Source organism: Phyllobates terribilis, unplaced genomic scaffold (genome assembly GCF_046119375.1).
Source record: "Phyllobates terribilis strain yellow unplaced genomic scaffold, ASM4611937v1 Scaffold_9__5_contigs__length_417890890, whole genome shotgun sequence".
NCBI classification, from domain to species: domain Eukaryota; kingdom Metazoa; phylum Chordata; class Amphibia; order Anura; family Dendrobatidae; genus Phyllobates; species Phyllobates terribilis.
The window spans coordinates 365,353,269-365,367,484 of record NW_027362769.1 but is presented as its reverse complement, the minus strand read 5'-3'; positions in this window follow the sequence as shown (position 1 = coordinate 365,367,484).

The following is a 14,216-nucleotide window of genomic DNA, read 5'->3' as shown; positions in this document are numbered from 1 at the left end:
TGAACTGAGGTCTAAGATGGTAGACATGCAAGAAATAGGAGCATGTTCACACTAGCAAAAAAGAAACAAAACCTACAAAAGACAAAAGACAAAAATATATCTCATACCCTACCATCATTATATATAAATGTAAAGCAAAGTTGCATGATAAATATAGGGTACTTAGTGAACTATTTTTGATCAAAAAAAGTATACAAGCCGTCCCACCAGCGGCAAGGTGACCCTAAATTGGGACGGTACCTATACTGCCTATATTAAAAACCTTACTGTATATCAAAGTTGAAGTAATGCATATAAAAGGGTAGACAAATAGGACCGGGTCCCAACTCCAGACCACCCAGGCCCGTGGTAAGCTACATATATACCAGTCAGCTCAACAAAGGGGATGCCACACCCTTAAATTGCACAGAATGCAAACAAGACAAAAAAACAGGCAATGTGAACTGAGGTCTAAGATGGTAGACATGCAAGAAATAGGAGCATGTTCACACTAGCAAAAAAGAAACAAAACCTACAAAAGACAAAAGACAAAAATATATCTCATACCCTACCATCATTATATATAAATGTAAAGCAAAGTTGCATGATAAATATAGGGTACTTAGTGAACTATTTTTGATCAAAAAAAGTATACAAGCCGTCCCACCAGCGGCAAGGTGACCCTAAATTGGGACGGTACATATACTGCCTATATTAAAAACCTTACTGTATATCAAAGTTGAAGTAATGCATATAAAAGGGTAGACAAATAGGACCGGGTCCCAACTCCAGACCACCCAGGCCCGTGGTAAGCTACATATATACCAGTCAGCTCAACAAAGGGGATGCCACACCCTTAAATTGCACAGAATGCAAACAAGACAAAAAACCAGGCAATGTGAACTGAGGTCTAAGATGGTAGACATGCAAGAAATAGGAGCATGTTCACACTAGCAAAAAAGAAACAAAACCTACAAAAGACAAAAATATATCTCATACCCTACCATCATTATATATAAATGTAAAGCAAAGTTGCATGATAAATATAGGGTACTTAGTGAACTATTTTTGATCAAAAAAAGTATACAAGCCGTCCTCCCACCAGCGGCAAGGTGACCCTAAATTGGGACGGTACCTATACCACCCAGGCCCGTGGTAAGCTACATATATACCAGTCAGCTCAACAAAGGGGATATATTTTTGTCTTTTGTCTTTTGTAGGTTTTGTTTCTTTTTTGCTAGTGTGAACATGCTCCTATTTCTTGCATGTCTACCATCTTAGACCTCAGTTCACATTGCCTGTTTTTTTGTCTTGTTTGCATTTTGTGCAATTTAAGGGTGTGGCATCCCCTTTGTTGAGCTGACTGGTATATATGTAGCTTACCACGGGCCTGGGTGGTCTGGAGTTGGGACCCGGTCCTATTTGTCTACCCTTTTATATGCATTACTTCAACTTTGATATACAGTAAGGTTTTTAATATAGGCAGTATAGGTACCGTCCCAATTTAGGGTCACCTTGCCGCTGGTGGGACGGCTTGTATACTTTTTTTGATCAAAAATAGTTCACTAAGTACCCTATATTTATCATGCAACTTTGCTTTACATTTATATATAATGATGGTAGGGTATGAGATATATTTTTGTCTTTTGTCTTTTGTAGGTTTTGTTTCTTTTTTGCTAGTGTGAACATGCTCCTATTTCTTGCATGTCTACCATCTTAGACCTCAGTTCACATTGCCTGGTTTTATGTGATATGACCAGTAGATACTTACAACGTGGTACAAAATGGAAATTATTCAACAGGCCTACTATCGGGCCAAACATGCCAATAGACAATATCTTCTCAATACTAAAAAGAAAAAGGAATCTGATGGGCATGTTCAATTCATCACGAATTATGGAGAGATACCAACGTGGAGGTGGAACTAAGGACTAGTCGTAGATTGGATAAAAATTAAATAGGCTTTATTTGGAATAAATAGATAAAAAGTATTTAAAACCAGTTAAAAGTTGATGAAGTCTCCAAACCAGAGGCCAGTATATCTAGAGAGTAGGAGTAACGTATTGAATTTTGATAGAAGATGGTCCTTATTGTGGTCCAGAGGTGTAAAACCTGTGGAAAAGGGTAAGGGGGGTTATCTTGGTGGGATTATTTAATAAGGTCTAGATGAGATAGATGGAGACCGATGTACCTGTTATAGAGTCCTTTTTTATTGGTGAATAAGTACCAGGGGTATGGTCTGTTAGGTAGGTACTCTTATTCCATGGTGGGAGAATCTACGGGGCTAAATGATAAGTATAAAGGATTAATTAGAATAGAGAGGTGCTGCAAAGTAGATAAATAGACTGTACCTACTGTAATCCGGGCGGATATTGGTTTCGGGTAAGAAGAGGTCCAGAGGTTCAGGCTTCCTTTAAAAACTGGTGTCCTTGGTAGTCACTTTAGTCTACCTACGGTGTGAAGGTAGAGGGTAGGTGGAAAACGATCTTTGCCCTGGTGGGGACTATAAATAAGTAGTGGATACTACCTGATGATGCAGGTGTGCTCCAATAGGTGACCTGTGGCGGTCAGGGGAGGTTTGGTGGGTCTTATGTAGTGGTGACTCTATACGTCCTGGTGGTGTGGTAATTATATCTGTAGTGAGGTAAGTCACATGGGTCAGGTGAGGTAGGATGTCAGCCAAATCAAGGTATGAGAATCCTTACTAGGTTTACCTTGCAAGGGGAGTTTGTAGCACAGTGGTTCCCCTAGGTCCTAGAGCCGGTCAGTGCCAGATAGGAGAAGTATTGGTAGGGGTAGCCCTTGTGTATATAGGTAGGCCTGGTTCTAGGAGAGAAGCGGCCGGTTAGTCAGATAGAGGATAAAGCTGTGCGGAGTTCACGGAACAGCGCAGAGTCCTGTTACTCACAGTTGGGGAAGTCTACGTGGATTTGATTCAGATAGTCGTCCCAGGGTCGGTGGCATCCTGTCGGCAGGTATCGTGACTGTTTTTCCGGAGCGAGAGTGGAGTCCCGGCCGGAGACTTCCGCCCCTCGCGTGATCTCAGATAGGAGGAGCGCGCGCTTCCTGCAGAAAGCGCGCGAGACCTGTGTGATGCGCTGCCACGTGACACACAGGATGTAGCGGTCCCTTAGCGTTAGTGAGCTGGGATAGGGCGGGTCCTACGCGTTTCGAAAGATTCGTCTTTCTTCCTCAGGGATAGTCCTACCCAGCATCAGTGCCCTTATATACTCTAGTCAGGAGTGGTCTTGATGACTGCCTGTCAGTCATGTGTATGCTTGCTGAACACACACAGGTCTGTCAGTCATTAAATGCAAATAGCTCGATGTCACTGTTTAACCCTTTGGGTTTAAGGGTGTTCAGTTGGAATATCCACTTACTTTCTGTTCTGGACATAGTTTTAATAAAGTTACCAGTGTGTTGGTACAATCTGGATACCTGTGATTTGGGTCCCATTTATGCATCCATTATGTTTTTCCATGTAATGCTTGGAGAGCGGGTGTTCCTTGTATTTGTTTTTTATGTTCCTTAGATGTTCGTTTATTCTGACATTCATAGGTCTTTTAGTTCGCCCTACATACATCTTTTGGCAAGGGCATGTCAAACCATATATTACTCCTGTACTTGTGCAGGTGATAAAGTCCTTAATGGGGTATGATTCAGCTCCATGGCTGACAGTACTTTGTTTGCAGGTTTTAACCATTCTGCACATTTTACATTTTTTACATGGAAAAAAACCTTTAATTCTTTGTTTAAAAGGGGTGTATATTTGATTTTTTAATGAAAAATTATTTGTTGTTGGTGCTAATATGTTTTTTAGATTCCGTGCCTTTTTATATATGTATTAGGGTTTGTCAGGTATCTGATCTCCAATTATTTTGTCATCCCTGAGTATGTGCCAATGTTTCCCTACAATTTTTCTGAATAGATGGATATTGGAACAATATGGTGTGATGATCGGAATGTTAAGCTGTTCTCTATCATACTGTGATTTTTTATTGGTATTTCTGGATGGGTTCAAAAGGGTTTCCCGTGGTATTTGGGCTACGGAATCTACTATTTCATTGAGAAATTTAGCATTATATCCTTTCTCAAGGAACTTTCTTGTCAGTTGATCAGCCTCTTTTCTGAAGTCGGGATTTGTTGAGCAATTTCTGTGTATTCGTATGTACTGGCTCCGAGGTACATTGAGTAGCCAGTTTGGTAGGTGACAACTGTCCAGTGGTATATATCCGTTTGCGTCTGTGGGTTTGTAGTAGGTACGTGGTTGTCTTCAATATAAATATTTAAGTCCAAGAAGTTGATTGTTTTGGTGCTGGTGGTAGATGTAAACTGTAGAAAGTAGTTATTGTTATTTATATCCTGTAGGAACTTCTCAAGGGAAGAATGATCGCCTGACCATATGAATAATATGTCGTCAATAAATCTCCGCCATAGGACCAGGTTCGGATGTAGGGTTCCCCCTGGGTGGATGGTTAGAGATTCCCACTCTCCCACATACAAATTAGCGTAGCTGGGGGCGAACCTGGTTCCCATGGCAGTGCCCAATTGCTGGGAGTAGTAGTTCCCCTCATATGCAAAGTAATTATGAGTGAGTATGAATGTCATACATTCTGTGATGAATTGACTCTGTTCTGTGGACATTTTTTGTTGTAAAAAGTGGCGGGAGGCTTCACATCCCTTTTGGTGTTGGATATTGGTATACAAAGAGGTGATATCTAAGGTCCCCAGGATATAGTTACTTTGCCAGGTGATATTATTTAATATTTGTATTGCATGCTTGCTGTCCTTCAGGTGAGATGGTAATACTGGTATTAGGTCTTGAAGGTGATGGTCTACTAATCTAGAAAGGTTGGCTGTAAGACATTGTATCCCTGAAAGAATTGGTCTCCCTGGGGGTTCTTTTTGATCTTTATGTATTTTGGGTAAATGGTAAAATACGGCTAGTCTAGGGAATGGAATATTCACATAGTCGTATTCATTTTTAGTGAGAAAACCTGCCTCTAATCCCTTTTTGGTTAATGATTTGAGTTCCTGTAGATAAGTGGTAGTTGGATTTGAAGGGATAATCGATATGTGCGTGCGTCACTCAGGAGTCTAAGTGACTCTTTGTGATAGTAGTCATGGTCTACAATAACTATGCCGCCTCCCTTGTCGGCCGGGCGGATGACTATATCTTTATTTTTTTGGAGATTCTTTATGGCAGTTATTTCTGATTTAGTGAGATTGGTACTGAATTTTAAGCACTTCTGGACCACAATAAGGACCATCTTCTATCAAAATTCAATACGGTACTCCTACTCTCTAGATATACTGACCTCTGGTTTGGAGACTTCATCAACTTTTAACTGGTTTTAAATACTTTTTATCTATTTATTCCAAATAAAGCCTATTTAATTTTTATCCAATCTACGACTAGTCCTTAGTTCCACCTCCACGTTGGTGTCTCTCCATTTCTCCCTTTTCCCACTACCTAAGCGCAAATTATATCCCTACTTGTATTGATACTACCCCACTGATACATTGTGGTTTGTGTCCCTTTATTCGCTGCTAACCAGTGACCAGCCTACCAGCGCCTCCTACCTTTCATTTGGCAAATTGGATCATCACGAATTATCATTCGAGGTGGAAGGAAATTACTAATATCATCTCCAAACAATTTTTGGCTAATTCTCCAACAGGATCAGACAATACTTCCTTTTCTATCAAATCGTCCATTGATTATGGCTAAACGTATTAAGACACTACGTGATACACTAGTTTATAGTCATCATGTACCTGATACATCTTCATACACACTGCTCAAAAAAATAAAGGGAGCACTCATATAACATGAGAGGATGATAGGAGTTATACTTCACCCAAGACTACGATGTAAGACACAGATGAAGTTATTCTTCCCTTATCTGGACATTTGGACTGACGCCCAGAAATTAGATTGTAACTTGTTTTTAGCTGTCTCAGCAACCTTCTACTGCTATGAATTATCACTTTTCTGCTTATGAAACTTTCTTATCAACATTCCACTGTTATGAATCATCACTTCACTGCTTGTGAAACAAAGGCATTTTACTGCGCATGTGTGACAAAAAAACTATGATTATTAGTATAAATAAAGGGACAGCACCTATAGAGGCAGACGCGCTCAGGGGCTTCCCAGTACTTGATTATACACTACGTGTCTGTGTATTTCTTGTTACGGGGATACCCCGACTCCAACAAGGACCCTCCATGGCTGAATGATCCTAACAATTCCTGGCGCCCGAACAGGGACCCGAGGTCTGCGTATTCCTTCAAGTTCATCGACCGGCACGAGTAACCGCTGAGATTGGGACATCGGAACAGCAGATGACAAACCTGGCCAGGTAAGAGACACTGTTAGTTCTCTTACATCTGCTCTGCGATAGTCCGTAAATTTCATGCATATCTTGTGTTGGGATTGAGGAACTAGTAGAGAAGGATACCTATAGCTCGGGTCATTCATGTATATACTGTAGGATCTGCCGAAGGAGAGGTCAGAGAAGGTTATGAAACGGATGGTATGAAAGAGATGTGGATGTCGGGAATAGCCTCATAAGCCGCACTAAGGTAGATGACATAAGTATTACGGAGATTGCCTAACTGAGTCATAAGGTTATGTCCTTTCGGGGAAACCTTCGCTCACGCTTAACTCCCGAACCTTTGTCCTCCTTTTTGACGGATAAGAGATTGACAGAATGAGCCCATGGAAGTAATGATAATACTCCAGGGACACGATATATAATGGAGACTGTATGGTTCATTTTATGTATTGTTGGTCTTGCCCTTGTTGCCATATATATATGTGTTAGAATTACTCTACACTTCAGACAAAACGGTCCAGAGAAACCGTTTCAGATACTGGCTCCTTAGGACAGAATAGGTAACGAGGAAAGGTAAAATATAGAATATATTTTATCTAACCCAAAAAAGCCTCCTAAGGTAGGAATAGTCAGGAAAAATGGGCAACAAACAGACTAAGACCACAAATGATGAACAAGATGTCTATACAATCATGAAAGAAAGGTGTGGTGTAGAAGCAACTAAGAATTTAGGGAAAGTTTGCAAAACTTTTCAGGTAGCAAGGCATGACAGGTTCAACAGGAAACTATGGGAGGACATTCGGGTTAGAAAAGCAGGAGTGATAAGAGACAAAGGATGGCAGGAACAAGTAGAGGCCATGGTCGAACTATCAAAAACAGCAGAGACAGACCATTGGACTTTTAATAAAGACAATGGATTATGGAGAACTCCAGTCAGACAGGGTCCCATTGTACAAACAGAAAACAGTAAACAAATGAACCCATTGGCACCACCATATCAGCCCAGGTCAGAACCCACACTGTATCCTGATTTTCGGGGTCCGGGTGGATGGACATGTACAAACTGTGGACTCCAGAATCCAGACTGGAGAGACACATGTGCAGGATGTGGAGCACCACGACCACATGATATGTTGGCACCAGTGCGTATCCTCAGTCGACCATACAGAGAAGAAGATGGTGGCAATCCACCGCGTAGAGTAACTAGATACCATCAGACTAGACAATATTTTCCATGGACCCCCGCTGAGGGAATGTCCCTACTTCAGAATGCACCAGATCCAATACAATGCCCACTAAGATTTGCTACGTACATACAGCAGATAATACACACCCATAATGGAACATGGTCAGATGGGACAGAATTATGTAGAATGAAAATGACACCAGGGTTGTATCAGGAATTGATGACAGTTATAGAACCTCATAGACCTCAACCAGTAGATGGTGAGGATCCAAATACCGCACTGTCAGGACAGAATTTTATGATCAGACTTATGGAGTTTATGAGAACTAAACAACGAATGAGAGGGACTTCAGGAACTGTCTCCCAGAAGTCAGGACAGCCTGTAGATGAATACTACTTAGCGGTAGAAAACAGTTACAGAGACAAGGGAATGGACCTTACCAATGAAGGAGTCATTCGACTGATGACAAAAACTTTTATAGAGAATCTTAACCCAAAACTTAGGGAAAAGTTCAAGGCTGCAACTCCTGATTGGAGAACCTTAGATGATCCCCAGATAGTCAGACAAAAACTATTAGGGATAGAAATGGATATGCGTGAGGCAGCATCCAAACCCGTCAGAGTAGCAGCAAATAATAGTCTGGTCAATAAAAACAACAGATCAAATCAGACCTATGACAAAGGGAACTTGGATAAGAAAACTAATCCATGTCACTACTGTAAGAAACCAGGACATTGGATTAGAGAATGCAGGAAAAAAGCCAGGGATATAGAAGATGGTACCTATGTCCCAAGAGAATCACAAGAAAAGACAGTACAGGCTTCTGCTCCTGCAGCAAGCGAGTGACTAGACGTGATGCAAACCACTTTGACTGGAATGCGCCCAATAATTCAGGTAAAAGTAGCAGGAAAACAATGCCCTTTTCTAATAGATACCGGAGCAACTTCCTCCGTCCTCAATGAAGACGCCTTACCAAATGCTGATTGTTTATCAGATGATGTAACCTATACCGAAGGGTATGATGGAGGAATCAGGACACTCCCATATAGTATTCCCATTGAAACAAAGATAGGATATAAAATATTTTTATCTAAATTTCTTTTTGTCAAAGGGGCACCTACTTGTCTTCTAGGTACAGACCTATTAAAGCAGACAGAAATGAATATCCAATTTTTGGAGGATGGTAGAGTCCAAATTTTGGTGCCTGATGACCAAGAGTCTCTAGAAAACATTGTAAAAGTCCAAGCCTTAGAGGATGAGAAAGATCCTGCCCCTACCCAAATTATTTTAGATCTTTCTGAGGTACCAGAAAAATTATGGGCACAACATGACACCGATGTAGGACTAATGCCAATAGCTCCAGTAAAAGTCACTCCTGTTCCAGGTGTGACACTACCCCAATTGAGACAGTATCCTATTAGTGCCCAACAAGAACACGCCATAGGAGAACAGATAAAAGATTATCTAAAAACTGGAGTACTGATAGAAGTAAAGTCACCAGCCAATGCACCGTTGTACCCCGTAAAAAAGAAATCTACTGAGGGGTCAGCTGCTAGATACCGGATGGTACATGATTTAAGAGAGATAAATAAAATTTTGGAACCTATTACTCCTGTTGTGCCAAATCCACACACGTTGCTATCACAGATCCCAGCAACAGCACGAGTATTTTCTGTCATAGACTTATCAAATGCATTTTTTTCAGTACCATTACACCCAGACTGTTACAAACTGTTTGCATTTATATTTAAGAATAGACAATTAGCATGGACAAGATTACCACAGGGTATGATACATTCACCTACCTTGTACTCAGAAGCTATGAGATCAGTTCTTCAAAATTTCAAACCTACGGATGAGGTTGTAATTCTTCAATATGTTGATGACCTATTATTATGTGCCCCTGCTCAAGAGTCCGCAAACAGCAACACAATAAGATTGTTAATATTTCTAGCAGACATGGGCTGTAAAGTTAACAAGAAAAAAAGTACAACTTTGTATGACTACGGTAGTATTTCTAGGACACTGCATTTCACAAGGTATTCGGCACCTCACCGCCGACAGACTAAAAATCATTAGAGATCTTGTTCCTCCCAAGAACTACAAAACATTAAGAGCATTTTTGGGAATAGTATCACACTGCAGACAATGGGTTATACATGCTAGTCAGCTTATGCAACCTCTATATGATTGTTTAAAAATCGAGCCTTTTCAGTTAACTGAATCAGCGCTCATAGCCTTTCAAGACCTCAAGAAAGGTCTCATGTCAGCCCCGGCCTTGGGAATCCCAGACTACGCCAAAACATTCCAATTAATGGCTGCGGAAATGTCTAATCATGCTACAGGAGTACTAACACAGAAACATGAAAATAAACAAAGACCTGTCGCATACTATTCTGCTCAATTAGATAATGTTACCAAAGCTGCACCATCATGTGTCAGAGTAGTAGCAGCTGTCTCTCTTTTGGTAGAAAAAGCCTCAGAAATAGTACTAGACCATGCCCTAATAGTACAAACTACACATGATGTACATGGCATACTGAATCAGGTATTGCCAAAACACATTTCAATGGCTAGACATCTTAGATTACAATGCTCCTTACTAATGCCACCAAACCTCACTTTTCGCCGCATATTGTCCCTAAATTTAGCCACTCTGTTACCACTAGAGACAAAGGGGGGAGTGGAAGGAGGTCAGGAAGACGAAGATGAAAATTTTTTACAATACCACGAACAAGACAATATAATACATGATTGCTTACAGTGTATAGAACAAGAAACACAAGGGCTACCTAATGTACAGGACACCCCTCTTGACAATCCAGACCTACATATGTATATAGATGGTAGTAGGTATGCAGATGAAACTGGTAACTTTCACACAGGTTATGCCATTGTATCAGATCATGATGTTATTGAAGCTGAGCCAATGCAGGCCAGCTGTTCAGCCCAGGAAGCTGAACTATTAGCTCTAATACGAGCATTACAGTTAGCAAAAGAAAAAACCGCTAATATTTTTTACTGATTCTAGATATGCATATGGTATTGTACATGATTTTGGATGTATATGGAGAGCTAGAGGTTACATGACAGCTTCAGGTCAACCAGTAAAACATGGACAGATGATTAGACAAATCCTAGAATCAGCTGCCTCAACCAAACAAGTAGCAGTAATAAAAGTACCTGCACATGTAAGACTCGACACCGAGATAGCTAGGGGTAATGACCGAGCCGACAAGGCTGCTAAGCGAGCTGCAGTAAAACCTCTGACAACTGACCACACTATTAGTGCAGTATCAGAATTTGACTTAATTACACGGCTCAAAGAAGCCCACCAGCAGGTGAGTAGAGAAGAAAAAGAAGAGTGGCAGAAACAGGGGGCAGAAGAAAAAGAAGGACTATGGAGAAAAGGAGATGAGCTTTGTCTCCCCCGAGCGTGGTACCCTGTTGTGGTCAGTGAAGCCCACGGACCTACACATGTGTCTGCAAACGGTATGATACAGAGGGTCAGACAGAAGTGGTTAGCCCCAGGGTTCGGCCAGGTAGCTCGAGCAAAATGTGGTTCTTGTGAAATCTGTTTAGCCCACAATCCAGGACAGACTGTTAAGACCCCCCAGAAGCACCATGTAAGACCACTATATCCGTTCCAGAGACTTCAGATCGATTACATCCAGATGCCTAAGCATGGACACTATGAGTATGTACTGGTATGTGTGGACATGTTTTCGGGGTGGCCAGAGGCTTATCCAGTTCATACAGCCACGGCTAAAGTCACTGCAGTAAAAATAGCACATGAACTGGTACCCCGTTATGGTATCCCAGAAGTGATCGAGTCAGATAGAGGTACACATTTTACTGGAGAGATCTTTCAGAATGTAATGAAAATGTTGTGTATAAAAAGTGAACTACACACCCCTTACCACCCACAGAGTTCTGGTAAGGTTGAGAGAATGAATGGAACACTTAAGTTAAAAATACAGAAAGCCATGGCAGAAACACAGAAACCATGGACTGAGTGTCTCCCAATAGCATTGTATTCAGTCAGAAACACCCCCCAGGGAAAGAGCAAACTCACCCCCCATGAAATATTGTTTGGTAGAGTTGCCAATACAGGATTGTATTTCCCACAGACTTTAATGTTAGAAACTGAAAGCTTAACTGCTTATGTACAAAATTTATGTAAGCATGTGTCTAAAATACACTCTTTAGTGTTCTCTTCCATTCCAGATCCTGATTCCATTGAGGGAACGCACAAGCTGCAACCAGGAGACGAAATTTACGTAAAAAGACATAACAGAAGAACGCTAGAACCCAGATTTGAGGGTCCATATCAGGTGTTATTGACAACTCCAACTGCAGTAAAATTGGAAGGAAAATCAGCATGGGTACATGCAAGCCATTGCAAAAAGAAATAGTGGTGATTGTACTTGTGTTAGCTATAACGATAGATCAGGGAGACCTGTGGGATAAACTAAGTTCCCCAAAACCTGCAGATAATAAATTTATAAAACATCATGAGACATTGGTAAACGGGCTGCTCGATGGCGAACAGAAAATAGCAGACTGTTGGATTTGTACGCATTCTCCAATATCAGCCACGAGCATACCCTTCCTGGCCGTACCCATGACCCCTGAGGAAGTGTTTACATGGACTAATTGCTCAGACAAATTAGCAAATAACCAAACCGTTAATTCTAGATTATGGAACACCACTGTTGCCATCCCAGTTGTGGGGTGGGTGGGATTTCCCTGGTGGCAAGGTAATATGACCGGAAAAATAAACAACTTACAATATTTAGCGTTTAAAGGAGGTGTATGGGTTCCTAGAAATAAGACGGGACTAACAGACTTAGGGTTAATTCCTACAGAAAATATACAACTCAGTTTTAGTAGCACAGTATCTTCTTCTCAACCTTTTAAACCTGATATAGTAGAAAAATACATACACAATAATGGTTGGAAATATTCACAATTATTCCCCGATGGAAACAATGATATATGTTCAAAGATACCAGGTAATATATTATGTAATGAGTCAAGTGCATATGACCCAGGTACACCGACTTGTGAAAATCCAGATGCAGGATACTGTAGTCCATTAGGTCAAAAACCCCCTTGGTGTATACTTCAGAATGTATCTAAATTTTTAGATTTGGTACATAGGTTGGTGCTCCAACACTCTGCAATATGGGATCTGCCTGAAGGAACCTTCTGGATTTGTGGAAATGGAGCATACAAATGGCTCCCAGTAGGAATAAAAGGTGCATGTACTCTAGGACGCTTAACACCGGCCACATTTATAGTTCAGAATCAGCAGGTAGATATGCAAGCAGTACCTAAACACACACTATACAAAAGAGCAGCCGACAACTCGCCTAGACCTTCAGGTAGGCCACATGTGGTCCAAATGGGAATTCCTAATAAAATATTCAGCACTTTCTTTGTGTATCCAATGTTGATGCAGATGTGGGATAAATTAGTTCAGGCCACCGACTATCTAGATCAGGGGTGTCCAAACTTTTTTCTAAGAGTGCCAAATTTGATGAAGTGAACATGTGCGAGGGCCGATCATTTTGCTTGACATTCTTTGGACCATTAAAATGAATGCAAATAAACTTTTTTTGCAAAGTTTATTGAAAACGGCATACTTTTTATTTTGTGACTTGGATGACAAATCTAAACAGGTGTTTAATCAATCTGCCTTAAAGGGGTTAACCCAGACATACCCCCATTCTCACCCAGGAAGCCCCTCCCCGACTTGAGCATCGAAGCAGTTTATGCTCCAATGTCCTACTTTTGCCCTGCACTAAATTGCGCAGAGGAAAGGCATTTTCTGGAGTTCTAGTGACATACCCGGCTCTCCACGGGGCTGGCAGAAAGCCCAGTGACGTCACCGGCACTGATGGGCGGGCTTTATCACCAGTAAACCAGCTAGAGCAGCGCTAAAGCCTGCACATTAGAGCCGGTGAAGCCTCCTACCGGCAGTGTGTCATTGTAAATAGCACAGGGCAAGGGAGCACATCGGAGCATGAGATGCTTTGATGCCCATGGCAGGGGGGCTGCCTGGGTGAAAAAGGGGGTATGTCTGGGTTCTGAACTTGGACAACCCCTTTAATATAATAAAAACAGGAAACTGAGATATCTCAGGAACATTTTAAAGTACATTACACAAAGTAATGTAAGGTTGTCTGTCAACTTATAAGTTCAAAAAATGTGAACAGGAACATAACAGCAAGTATACATGTGTTCAAATATATAACTGTCTATCCAACTGACATTAATTGAGATTTTACAACATATTAATCTCAATTAAAAAAAAGAAACTAGCCTGCACTAATGTGAAGGGTGAAACTGGGATCTGGACTGCAGCACATAGACTAGGTCTGGTTCAATGGCCGTGGTTTTGATGCGCAAAATGTCACGCAGGTGAGAGTCACTTAGTCTTGTCCTCACGCGGTTCTTGTTAAAGTTCATAACAGAGAATGTCTTCTCACACAAATATGTTGAGCCAAACAAGCTCAGGGTTTTCTTAGCCAATGTTCGAATCTCTTGAAACCGGCTCTTATCCAGTTGGCGGTAAAAGTTAACAAGAGAGAGCTGTTGATGACGACTGCGTAACTCGCTGTCACAATGTAGCTCAATGAGCTCGAGCTGCAACTGATCAGGAGCATTGTCGGGGTCAACAGAGAATGGAGAGGAGAAAATGCTG